This window comes from Limulus polyphemus, unplaced genomic scaffold, assembly GCF_000517525.1.
Source record: "Limulus polyphemus unplaced genomic scaffold, Limulus_polyphemus-2.1.2 Scaffold3340, whole genome shotgun sequence".
Classification (NCBI taxonomy): domain Eukaryota; kingdom Metazoa; phylum Arthropoda; class Merostomata; order Xiphosura; family Limulidae; genus Limulus; species Limulus polyphemus.
This window is the reverse complement of record NW_013668950.1, coordinates 6,114-17,598: the sequence shown is the minus strand read 5'-3', so window position 1 is coordinate 17,598 and position 11,485 is coordinate 6,114. Positions and strand designations below refer to the sequence as shown.

Here is an 11,485-nt window from a genome sequence, read left to right as displayed (position 1 = left end):
ACCATTCTTCCACATCTCGCCTCATACCTATCCATAAATCTTTGTCGTAGATGACTCAATGTCTTCCTAATTCCGAGATGTCCTCCTCTTAAGCTATCATGGGATTGATGCAGCACAACTTTCCGTAACTTCCTCGGTATAACTGTTTGCCAAGTCGTCACTTTCCCATCTGTAGTTTCCCATTTCCGGACAAGAATACCATTTTTAAGCTTCAACTGGTCCCATTGTGCCCAATAGTGCTTTGTCACGGGGTTTAGACTAGACACCTTCTCCCAAGCAGGGCGCACAACACTCGCTTTTAGAAAATTAATCATTGGCCTCAAATCCTGGTCTTTCTCCTGTTCTGCTTTGACATTTAGCATAAAGCTGTATAATGGGTTATTAGTACTGTAACCGCTGTAGGAACAGAATCACAATTTTAACATTATAAGTACTCAAGCCTACTACTGAGCCACTAGGGAGTGGGGGGAACATAATAAAAAAATACAAAGCTGAATACCAGTAAGATGTTCAGATTCAGACTTCAAATATTAGCCACACTTCCTAGATAATATCCTTTAAAATATTCCTTAAAACTCTTCTGTCAATACAAGAACACCAAGCCAAAAGTCTAGTTACTTTCAATTCAACAAGAGAATGTTAACAATAGCTGAAACATAAAAGTAACGTCCTACATAAAGCAATCAGTGAAGCTCCTAATGACTATACCTAAAACTTTCATTAATTTAATAAACATATAACTAACTAACACTTCTGAGAAATCCACACTTAATATGAACTAATTGTTTTTGATATATGGTTAAAGCTACATAGTTACAACATGAGCTAACCATCCCTAACTTTGAGTTCAGACTAGAAGAAAAAAACAGCTCTTTAGCAAAACCCATTACAAACTCTTGGGCCACTGTAGATGAATTTGACCATTTTTTTAATGTATCCAAAGTCCCAAAATGTAGGATGCAGTTTGCTTAAAAACATCTTGTTAAGTACCATGAATTAGCCATCACATATACCAGGTGTTATAGACAAATTATGTAATAAATCTTCAATATGCAAGACAATATATTAAAAGCAATATTAGTGGAGCTCAAGGCTGGACACATCCTGTTAGGCTAGGGCTTTTAACAAAGTGTATAACATTAACAATAAAGAATTTAAGTACTTACAAAAATAAGGATATTTCTATATTATATGTTCTAGATGTACTTAGGTTAAACTTGTGTGTCACATAGTTAAAATTATCTACGCCTGCTGAAAGATTTCTACACGTAATTAAACTATGAAAATTAACAAGATTTATTAATTGAGCCACAGTCGTAACTGACAATTTTGTTTCCATAATAGTATAAAATTAACTTTGTAAAAGAAAAATTTTTATAGGTACTATTTTATTTTGTTATTAAAGTTTTAATTATCCATGCTGTAGATATGTGTATAGTATATTTTACTTCTATTAAATTAGATTTAAAACATATGATAAAAATATAATGAGTTGCAATCTAGTTTTTTCCCCCATGCCTACATTGAAGGTCTCAGCATAAACTTGTTGACGAGATGAAATATTGACTTTGAACGCAATGCAACATGTTTTGGGATTGTTTCTATATCATTTTTATTTTCTTAAGTACAAAATTTACAGTAAAAATAAGAGTAAGAAAAGAAGTGGGAAATTTACAAAAAAGTTTCTACATTTTAGCCACAAGGCTTCCTCAGATGAAGTCCTTATTTAGCTATTTTTATGAAGTTTATCACAGGGTTTGATTTGTTCTTTTTAGGATTATTTTTGTGCATATTCAGTGTAAATTTTTGTTTATACATCATACTAACCTACACAAGGTTACGTAGCTTCATAACTACACATTCTTGATGCTGCTCTATACCCTTTTATTTCTTGATTGATCATAGATGGAGTTTTCTTAAAAGTGCATTGATGAACAATTATTTTCAAATACGAATATTTCTTTTTCATACTTTGAAAACCTGTATCTAGTGAAATCTCAAAGAGTATATCTTAACCACTGTCTTCAAGCTCCATGTTTCACAAAACAGAAGCATGTTAAACTTATTAATATTTTCCTGCACCAAACTACTTGTCTCTGATCATTTAAATTACAAGTAACAAACACATAAAGTTGTCTACATGTAAACAAACATTAACCAAAGAAAAAATCCTGCCTGACCAAGTTACAGAAAGTATGAACAACACATCTAACCATTACATATAGGAATTAGTTCCCCTACACACATTCACACTGTCAGTTTTCCATTATTGTTCACAACCACCTAATGTTGTTTATATATAAAAGTAAAAATCAAATCAAAGTACCATTATATTTAACAGTAAGGAGGTTACTCTTTACAGTCCAACTCCTTTTTGAACATAATGTAAAATTATTAGTACAAATTTTCAGCATAATCTTTATTCCAAAACTTTAAGCACATTGAATAAATTAAAACATGTTAGGTATTGAAACTTTACAATCATCCTATAAAAAAAACTGTGTATATAAAATATATTACGTTAAAGAACATTTCAAACGTCTTGTTAAAACCTAGATCTTTATTTTTTTTTCTTTAACATAAAATTCAAATTACAGCATACACTTTAAATACTTAACTATATTTTACACTTGCCATACTGAAATTGCCCATATACACACCGATTGTTTCACATCATCAAAATATTACCACAAACCAATGGATTTTTTTTAACAAGTGGATATTTTCTACTATATCAAAATTTACAAATGTATAATCCTTTATTTTAAATGTTTTTTCTGTATAAATTGGATTAAACATGTATGACTACTTTTCATATTACACATTTATGCCAAGAAACTAAAGTATCCAAGTTGTACATACATTTATTGAATAAAACCATTAATTAATCAGTTATTTCATATCTGAGACTAGTTTATATAAATTTTAAATTACAATTTCAGCTAAAATGTTTCTTGAATTTACACCTAATATTTCTATGAGGAATTACTTTATGAAAGGAATTACAATGTTGTATTCAATGTTTAATTCTTTTTTACATTCAGCAACAAAGTTAAACTATTTTGCTAGTAAGAAAGAAAAGGAAACTATCAATGTACATTTTTGAAACTTAAAATCATGATTTTAAATATTAAAAAGAAAAAAATAACTTGTTTTTGTTTAATCTTGATTCAATAATTCACCAAAATCCTAAAAAAATATATTGGGAAATGTACAAATACTCAAATATTATGAACAAACATTAATAATACTACATGATTAAATTTCTACTCTATAGAAATTATTTATTATAGTGCTTTAGTTTAGAATTATATTATAGTGATATATCTTTAATAATAAATAACATACATCTTAAATATGCACAGTACAATCTAGCTTACTTGCAATTGTAAGTAATCCAGACTTAAGATTTTAAACCAAATATAAAAACCATTCACCAATATTTTGTCCACACTTTTATAAATGTAAATAGATCCAACATACTCAAAAATATGGTATCATTACTAGAAATTGTATTTAACATTATTCAACTCAGTAGAATGCAGAGAAAATCACTTTAGTTGTATTTTTTTTACAACTTAATGATAATAAAGTTTTTAAATGGTTATGAAAAATTTTACTTTTTTTTTTCGGTAAATTACACTGAACACAAACTATTACCAATTTTCTTTGAGGATCCCATAGAACTAACATTTGAAATAGATGTCATGAATTAATATTAAATTGGAAAAACAATTTATAAATTTCATTCACACTTAGAAAAAGACAGGCTAAAATGGCATAATTGATGTCGATACTACCTGAAAATGTAATTAAACAAGTTGAACTGTGTACAGTAATGAAAATTTAGTTTACTGACTCTTCAACATGAAAGATAGTCATAAAAAATTTAAATATTATTCCAGTAGCACCTGAAATGCAAATATTTTGTACATTAACAAAGCCTTTTGTATGTTGCATTATTATGCAATCACCTAAATAATAATTTATTTAGAGGTATGAATTTCTCGAAGATCATATATTGTTTTCCTTCGCTTTCTTAAACCAGTACTTAAAACAGTTTCCCACTTTCCAGAGACATTAGAAGCAAACTTTAGACTCCGTTTTCTGTACTGAAAAATCTTTGTTTCATTGATTACCGGGGACATCCCTCGTACACAGCCAAGACTTTTTGCTCTCTTTTTATCTGATCTTAATTTTAATGCATTATGAGAACATTCTTTGTAAATAAAATAAACAATATTTGATATTCAACTTTTAAAAAATAACAATCAGGTACTTATATTTGAAAAGCAGCTTTGAGCATCATTATTAAAATAATTATTGATCTCTCGGGATATGTCAAAATCAAGTCTGATTTAGGAGAAAAGTAAAGCAGGATTAATATTTCCCTCTGAGATCATGGTTTATCTGTCCTAGATAAAACTCACTTTAAGATATTTTTTCCATCTTTAATGCATGTCTTCTTTTACATACAAACCAAATCACTTATGTTAATATGTAACATGTGCAGTATGAAAAATTATGCATATGTACATTGTAGGATTAATATTATATATAAATGTAGAATATGCCATAACAATGATAAATATATAAACTTTACCCCATATGTTCAGAAAATGAACTTACTTTAAATGGTCACTTAATTCCCATTCCCAGAATTCGTTGAAACAGCCACAATTGGGACACTGTCTTACTCCCAACATTTTCTGGATCAAGATGTTATCTTTTGGGATATTAGGCCTTTTTTGATATATAAAAGAACTTGTATTAATGGTAATAAAATCAACAAAAGATAAAATGCTTGGATACTACAGAATAAAGTAACTAAATAACAGAAATCAAAACTCCCAAGTAGACAATCAAACCATGGCTATTAACTGCAAAAAATAATGAGGGGGGTGGACTTTGACAACAGTTGTTTATAGTCTTGATAATTAAAGAACCGTGAAAGTTTTACTACTTTCTTCCTTTGGTCTGTTCAGAAAAATGTCTTTTTATAATAGGAAACACTTATTTTCAATCAAATAAAAATGTCACTACTTATTTAAAATTTTACTCAATAACTGGTACATGAAACCACATTAGTGACTAATTTCAGCAAACTTCATGTTTACTAAATCTATGTAGTACTTCCGAGATGTTTCTAAGTTAATTTTACTCCAAAAATGACATCAAAAATTGCAATGATGCCTTCCATAATGGTTATCAAAGAAAAATAAGTTTAAAATGTTCTTCAAAAGTTAGTAATATATCACTAAATTATAAATGTATGTACGTACAAATGTTTACATCTTGAAACTTCTCAAAAGCATTTAAATATAATGATATGAAAAAAAAAAACATATAGGTACCCTATCATTGTTTCAATCATGATTAATTATCATAGGCCTTACACTGCATGCATAACACCAAATGCAGTACATAAGGTTTTTTTTCAGCCTGACTGGGCTATGGAGTCAAGTTATAGTAAATCAAAATTTGGTATATGGGTGACCTCTCTACTTTTAGTCATTTACTCAAAACCTTTTGTGCTAGAAATTTGTATTAAGTATCATCTTATAGAAAATTAGATAAGAATTTCAAAATGGTATATAAAATTCCTTTGGAAAACGAGCAAGCAAAGCTACCCTTTAACAAATTTTTGCCTTTGAAACGAAACCCCAAAAATAGAAAGCTTCAAAACATTCCCATGAATTTTTCTCATGCGAGGAATTTGCATTAGAAGTGTTAAAGCTGGAACAGCTATTAACCCCTTCACAGTGCTACTGTAAACAAATGCACAACTTTTGCATGCCATACACTGTATACAGCACACTTGCTTTCAACTGCTGGATGCAGACTGTACCCTATAAGGCAAATCAGCTGTCAATGGGTTAATTTCACCCTTCCATAACTAGTATAACATATATCTATATGGATATATTTAGGTAAGTTTCTAAACTTTTACAGGTGTTCTGAATATAGTTATGACATTCTTGTTAATTAGATAACAAATTGTCACAAACATGTTAATCCTTTTACAAAGGAAAATATTACAGAGGGCAACAGTTAGTGGCTTATATCACTATGGCTCTATGCATGTCCATAAAATGTACAAATTACTATGAGTTAAAGTTTTTTTTTTTCCCCTAGCACGTGTATATAAGAGATATTATAAAAAAAAAACAGTTTTGTGACTTTATACAGTCCTTCTCAAGCATAAAGTAAATATAAGAAATCCAAGGAGCTCCTGTATACTAAAACTTTGGAAGTATCTAAATGTTTGAATACAGGGTTGAGTATGTTATATTAAAACAACTTTGAATATGCAAATCAGTAAGTCATGTGACAACTACTGCCAATACAATCATGGTGGAATGACATATCAGAACTACATTTTAGCAAGGTTTGACATTATGTAGGTAGTGTGATGACTCCAAAAATGGGTGGTTTTGGTGAAGGGTGTGTAACAGCAAAGTATTCTGACACTCAACTCGTAACTATAAATCTCGGCAATAAATGGAATTTGCTAAATGATTAATCATCAAGGTCATTAATTGATTACATTCAGCTAAACTATTATTCTCACGAGATTTGGATAGTTGGATTACTGAAAACAGAAATAATTGGTAACACAATTTAAATTAGTTGATCATGTTAATTTAGCTGAACAATCTTGAGTTAATTAATAATAATAATGAGAAATCATAATGCCAATATTATGATTATAGATAGAGAAAACTAATTTCAATAAGGGTATTATTTTTGGGACATTGATTTAATTCTGACTTTCATTAACTGATAATTTTATGACACTAATTCTCAAGTTAAATTGCCCAACTCTACTCATAAAATGTGTTCACACTGGAGATTTAGAATTTCAAAGACAAGAATATCCTTTGTACTTAATGGCATTGGAAAACAAAGAAATATGGATAAACTCGAGGCACCCGGATCATCCAGAAAGAGATCAGCAACAAGTCATACTGAAGTAATGGTAAGCAGTGTGTGACATCTTGTAATAGGTGAGAATCCATGAAGAGAAAGGTCAGAGACAAAAGCAGTTCAAGTACCACAAGCAACAATACAAAACATAAAGATCTCCATCTGGAAAAGTGACACAAGTTACTTTCAGGAAATATTTATTCAAACATTGCTTATCTCTAGCAGACATAGAAAAAAACAGGTATTATGCTATTCCATATAAAGGTATAATGGTCAAGCTGCCAGACAAGACATGTATGGATTTCTGTGCAACTGGACTGTTGAAGCAGGCACTGGAAAATTATAATCCTTGTATGCTAGATGGCTTATGAAAAGCATTCAGCCAGAGAGGTATGCTTTATACATGACAGCAATACAACAGAGCCTGTTGCAATGGGGTCTAGGATGAAGGGCTATTGTCAAGATGGACAATCATCAGACAGACCATGAACAGATGTGGTGATATGAACTATGTTTATATGGTGAGGCTCCAAAATAATTTTTCTATAATGTACTAAATCCCTACACATGTGTGCATACAGACACAGCACATATGCACTATTACATATTAATGTGATCCCTTAAAATATAATACACTAAAATCAAACCTTTCTGGTGGAAATACTGCAGGTTGTTGGCATGTTGGACACCTGGACATGCTTGTTTTCAGTATACCATTTTCACTGTTATACAGACATTCAGTGCAAATTCTGTGCTGGCACATCCCTGTCACCATCTTCAGTCGAGGAGAGAGGCATATAGGACAACTATAACTTTAAGAAAAATTAAAATTCCTTTAAAACCAAATGATAGATGTTACTAAATTTTAGAAAGGAACTGTATAATGTGACACAATTTTACTTGAATTAACACGTTTTGTCATCAATGTAAAAAGATACATCTTTCAGAGTGAAATTGTTGTACATTATTTTTATAACTTAATTCTTTCTAATTGGTTTGTTCAAGTTATTTCAGCATGCAATGAGTCTACCAGATCCATAATAAGCACAAAACTAAGGAAAATCTAAAATGATAATCAGAAGTACAACGTAAAGCTAACTGGGGCAGCTGTTTGAAATTTTTTCACTAAATGTTTTTCCATTTTATAAGCATTAATATAAACATTCTATTTCAACAAATAACAGGTACATGCATAGTTATGCACATGCTAAGATCTCGTTCCTCTCTATCTTTATATTACATAACATCAGCAATGAAGTCCTTATACAAAATGATGAAAACCCTATAAAAATAATATAAAAACAATCCAAAAATTTTTATTGTGAGGCAGGAAAATGTTTTTCTAACACCATTACTGAAACAAACTTTCCAAATGCTTTTTAGTGACCTATAAAACTCTATTCTAACAATCTGCTAATCACAATAGCTAAGTTAATGAATCTAGTTTCACAGACTCTCTTACTCTTAGCCCTACACTATTTTTATTTTTCAGATAGGGTTCATACTGGCAATCTTCCAGTCACCAGGAGTTTCTAGTGTTAATAGACTTCTGAAAAATAAATTAAAGACCTCATTACAAACAAACAGTAAACAGATGTTCACTCTAAATGAACAGATTTGGAACATACAATGTGACAAAGTTACTGGGGTAAATGACACTAACTGACTAAGTATACAATAGTATTATACGACCCACAAAGTTATCTGGGATAACTTTATCCCCTCTCATTAAGTTACAAGGGGACACTATTGCAATACCATGGCATAATACAGTTTACATGATTTTCCTATTTTTCATTAATCTGCATAATGACTCTCACTCTCAGAAACTATATATTTGGCACATGATAAAATTTTAAAAGTTCAACTTGAACTAACTTCAACTTCAACTGTTAAAACTAAAAATGCATACTCCTTATCAGAGTTTCCACGAATTAAAATAGTTATATTACACAGTTCACAAATTTCAAATTTGGTTATGATATTGTTTGGTTTTTATTAATCCAATCTTAACAAAGGTGTAGTACTACTAATATTAGACCTAGGCTATAATTATAAACAGCTCAGTACCTGAATTCAACCGCTTCATAAGTTCTTCGGTCGCTTTTACTGCTCATTCTACTTTTACGTTTAATAACGCATTTAGTTTTAAGCTATCACTCACGTAATACCAACAATCTCTCTAATTTAGCCTAAACATAAGCTCAAGTAAACTTACGCCTAAAGCCTAATTATTCACAGAATTTTATTTGACATTCCCCTATAGGCTATAGAAGTAATTCCCGCGATTTTCTAATCAGCGTTTTGATTGGTCTAGTCTTTATAACTAGCAGTCATCTAAGGCTATCTATGCACTGCCAAAATGAATTTAGAGCACATTATTTCCCACTTCCCGGTAATTCGACGTTAAGTCTGAGGGCTTATAACACTAAAAAATCGATACCGGTGGTGGGCAGAGCAGAAATAACCCATCGTGTAGCTTTGTACTAGAAAACAAAGCCACATTATTTTTAATTTACTTTCATATCCTTTCTATCTTGAGCAATACTAGGGAACTATGGCGGTCCTCCAACATCACTGATCGCAGCGTCGTCTTCGTTCGTCGAACAGCCGGAAATGATCTATCTGCTTCGCAGTTAGTGATAGGAATGAAGCAGCACATTAAGATTTGGAAACAAATCCTTAGAGCCAGATTTGAGGGCACTGATTAGAGTATCTGGAGAGTTCTCACAATTCTTCCACCTCCCTCGCCAAATCTCTAGCTCAGTTTGTAAACTACCTGAAATAAAGTAATGAAAATTTATCTTAGTAATTAAGGCTTTATTTAATTAATAACGAAGCTAAAAAGTAAAGTAAAGCGTTAGGCAAGCCATTAAAACATTGAATGGAACAGAAATAACAAACATGAAAGAAAACAACAAACAGAAAATAAAAATGAAATTCATAATAAATTTATAACACTACCAAGACGAGTAATGTCTGGTTCATATCCTGAAAGTTGGTCCACCAATGTCGATATCTCTTTCAAGTCCATACTTCTTATCACTGATGGTATCAACTACATGAATGCTGAAATAGCTGTGATAGATGAGTCAGAGAATCGCTCAGCCAGTTGTGTATTCACATCATCAATAAAAGGTATCACAATCGCCCGTTTGAAATACTCCTTCGGGTCTTTGGCTGGGTGGGTTGACCTGCAAGAAATAAAGAAAACTTTATTTTGCAAGAAAATGAAACAATAAATTGATTGGCATGTTAAAACGACAAACAGAGTAAACATATGTAAATAAAAGCAATAAATTTTGTGTTATAAAATCATTATTTCTGTAATGCAAATCAAAAGGCCTTCAAATCGGTCGTTTACTTCTGACCTTAATAGATCGATGTCTTTCTTGACAGAGGACAGCAAAGAATATGCTGACCGGACATCGAGATCGCGCTGCTGTAACTTGTGGGAGATTTCCCTCAGAGGTGCCAAAACGTTTTTCAGCACAACTAAGGACACAATGGTCTCAAATTGATCAAAATTACCTAAGAAGAAAAAGACTTTAATGATATTATATAAAAATACAAAATACAAACAATACAGATGATATAAGAAAAAAGAAAATTTTGAAAGAATTAAGTGACATATTAATTAATTAATGATACCTAAGATTCCCTGGGCCTTGATTTTCGTTTCTGCATCCCAATTCCACTCATCCTCGATTAAGCAACAGATATCGGCGTCCTCTTGGTATAAGTGCGGACTGACAATTATATCACAAGTAGTTATTACCGCTGGTGCCAAGTCAATGAAATTGTCGAAAGCCTCAAATCGCTCAACCCATCTTGTCTTGCACAGTCCCTTAAGTTTATGCTGTCGCGAATGCTGAACTTCATCTCTTGAGTGAACAATGTTAATGACCTTCTCCAGGAAACCTTGGTGTTTGTGTGATGCATTAAAAAACAAACAGGTGTCATTGCGGCTGTTATGCAGTTCCGAATCTGCGACAGTTTTGATGCAGACGCAATAATCAAGTTAAGCTTATGGCTGTTGCATGGTGTATAAAAAGCACTTGGAACATCTCTGCGAAAGATACCTTGTACTCCTTGATTATCGAAGGCTATTGTGGAGGTGGTGTCATATGATTGTCCTCGAATATTAGAGGGATTTAATCCACATTCTATCAGTTTTGAGCAAATTACCTTGACAAGATGGACTGCTGTGCCCCGTTCCGTATAAATGAAAGCTAACAGGCCCTCTTGAATGTTAGAGACGTCACCTTCAACGTACTTGAGGTATCTGACACAAAATGACAAAATCTGTTTGTTTGCAATATCATCTGTGAGTTCATCAGCAATGATACTAAAGAAAGGGCAATGTTCATCACAGATATTTGATGTTATTGACTCCCGAATAACGTCACCCACTACCTCAAAGATGTCATTCTGAGTGGTTTTCGATATGCATGTTGCATTTTTGGGGCATGACAGTGTGAAGGTCCTTAGCACCTGTGGTGAAGATAGAAAGGTGACTTAGAGCTTTATTCAGCAAAAAAGTGAACAGCAAAAATAA

The 11,485-nt window shown here is 31.6% G+C and overlaps 1 protein-coding gene across 1 annotated transcript in view; it reads right to left on the bottom strand.

Annotated features, from left to right (window-relative positions):
- The window catches only part of LOC106469178, a 52,152-nt gene extending 42,606 nt beyond the window's left edge, over positions 1-9,546 (bottom strand). Inside the window, exons 1-3 of the mRNA XM_013929643.2 lie at positions 8,998-9,546; positions 7,575-7,739; positions 4,630-4,743 (exon numbers count right to left, since the gene is read on the bottom strand). The gene's annotated coding sequence lies outside the window, so the exon portion shown is untranslated. The remainder of the gene's footprint in view (positions 1-4,629; positions 4,744-7,574; positions 7,740-8,997) is intronic.
- Between the last annotated feature and the right edge of the window lie 1,939 nt (positions 9,547-11,485).